The 2,087-nt window shown below is 34.3% G+C and overlaps 1 long non-coding RNA gene across 2 annotated transcripts; it reads left to right on the top strand.

The window, feature by feature from the left end:
• Nucleotides 1-627: 627 nt before the first annotated feature.
• Nucleotides 628-1,841, top strand: LOC129284463 (uncharacterized). 2 transcript variants are annotated; one of them, XR_008586870.1, is made up of 3 exons: nucleotides 642-1,005; nucleotides 1,132-1,233; nucleotides 1,327-1,841. It is a non-coding gene; the product is annotated as an uncharacterized LOC129284463 (long non-coding RNA). The 2 variants fall into 2 exon arrangements; XR_008586869.1 differs by having other exon boundaries at nucleotides 628-1,005; nucleotides 1,132-1,841.
• Nucleotides 1,842-2,087: the final 246 nt, after the last annotated feature.

Genomic DNA, 2,087 nt, shown 5'->3' with positions numbered 1-2,087 from the left:
AAAAATAAAAAATTTTATAGGAATACCCTTCATTTAATATATTAAAAAGAGATAAGGATAATACTTAAATAGAAAGAGAGGATAATATTAAAAATAAGCCTATTTAATATAAATTTAATCTTCTCAAAGTGTCTTATATTTTGAAATAGCAAATCTCTCATAAAGGTGTCTTATAATTTGGAGTGGAAGAAATATTTTTAAAAATGATTTGATGTTAAAAAAATATAAAATATTCTTTTAAAAATTTTTTTATTAATGGTATGCTTATACCAATATTATTTTTCATTAATCCAAACCTTATTTTCCCATATCCTATTTATAAAAGGCATCTTTTAATTTTATCAAAAAAGGTATTTTTAAAAGTTTTTAGAAAAATTAAAATTGCAAACGATGTGTAACAAACTTTGTTAATATATGAATTTTTTTTAAAAAAAAAAACACTTTTATAAGATCGGCAATATTGATTTTGAATAAAAAATACTCTGTTTGTATCACAATATAAGACGAGGTTGAAAAAGATCGTACATATCAATAAAATATAATAATGATTTTAGCCAAAAGAATTTGAGTTAAAATTAATGGGCGCCTTCATTAACTTGCATAAACGCTTTGAACATCAAGTGGTTCTCCATAGTCGCTCCTTGGCTTCGCCTTCGCCTATAAATCCCTCTTATCAGCTTCTCCATTTCTGCATACCCATCCTTCTCTCTTCTCTCCTTCTCAGCCTTCCGTTTCTTCCTCTTTCTATTTCTCTGTTGCACTCAAACCCTTCAAACCCTCTTCGATCTTTTTTCTCTCCCCCGCAGGACCTCCTTCCTCTCCGGCCTTCCGGCCAAGCAAGTCTTTTCATTTCTGCAAAGCTGCAACTCCTTGCTTACTCCTTTCTCTCCTTCTCCTTCTGATCTAGCTAGCTGGAATAATGGCGCTTTGCCTGCAAGCTGCAAGCAAGCCTGTTTAATTTCCTATTTGCAAATGCTAGCTGCAATAATGGCCAACCACCACCAGGTCGAGACTCTGTTCCTTTTCTTCTTTCTTTCTTGTTTTCTCACTTCTTGTTTCTCTGCCCAGCCTCCTCATGATGTGCATGTTTCATGGTGACTCAAACAATCTGTATTCGCTTCACATGTGTAGGTGATTGCTCAGGTCTGGACTGTGTGCTCGACTAATTTTCTTGACGCAAAGGTTCTATGATCCTAAATTTCTTGGCGCGAAGGATCTATGATCCTAATGAAGGTAACCCACCAGACATGCTTGCTTCAGTTTTCTTTGCTGCTGAATGAATCGCTATATACGCTGCTGACATGTTACTAATTTTAATGATAAAAGGTCACGCAGGGTAGTTTTGATAACGTGGACATTAGAATGCTCCAATTAAAATGGTTGCGTTATCAAACTGGACTTGAGTCCATCGCCCTTGAGGTGAGATCGTCTTCACTGTCATCGTTATTTTTGAGCGGTGCAATTGAACCTGTTTGCCGCAAGCATATATGAAAACATTGCTTACGGTAATTGAAGCAGCTCAAATGCCTCATAATCATGTGCTTTCATTTATTACTACTTTGCCTGAGGATGGAACAAGGTGATGGGATCGTTTTAATCTATGTATCATCGTATTACTTATGTTTGGCTACTGCTATTGATGATTGAAGCAACCCAAGGTTGGGACTTTGATTCAGCAACAAACGAATCAACATTGGCAAAACCAACAGCATCACTACTCTTGTTTCTGCTTTTCTTTTGTTTTATTTGGAATAAGACAGTTTCTTATCTTCGGAAATTGTAATCAAAGTGTACATTTCCGTGGAATAAATGGAAGAAGAAAGGGGATATTATTATGATAATTTGTCTATTGATTAATACTCAAGGAACCAAAGACGTGGTCCAATTAACTTAATAATCCGTTCTTTCCATGAAACGGCCTTTCTTGTTTTATTTGTCATAACAGTGTATATTTATAGTATATGCTACTGCTCTATAAATTTACCCGACACGCACTTTGAGTTCAGCATTTTTTAGACATATTTTAACAATATATTGAGTTTAAATTTGAAAATTTAGTGATCTATTGAGTACAAATTACATTGACA

This window comes from Prosopis cineraria, unplaced genomic scaffold, assembly GCF_029017545.1.
Source record: "Prosopis cineraria cultivar Desert tree isolate PC_DT_omini unplaced genomic scaffold, ASM2901754v1 PC10, whole genome shotgun sequence".
In the NCBI taxonomy this organism is placed as follows: Eukaryota; Viridiplantae; Streptophyta; class Magnoliopsida; order Fabales; family Fabaceae; genus Prosopis; species Prosopis cineraria.
The sequence above is the reverse complement of the archived record's forward strand: the minus strand, read 5'-3'. Positions and strand labels throughout refer to the sequence as shown.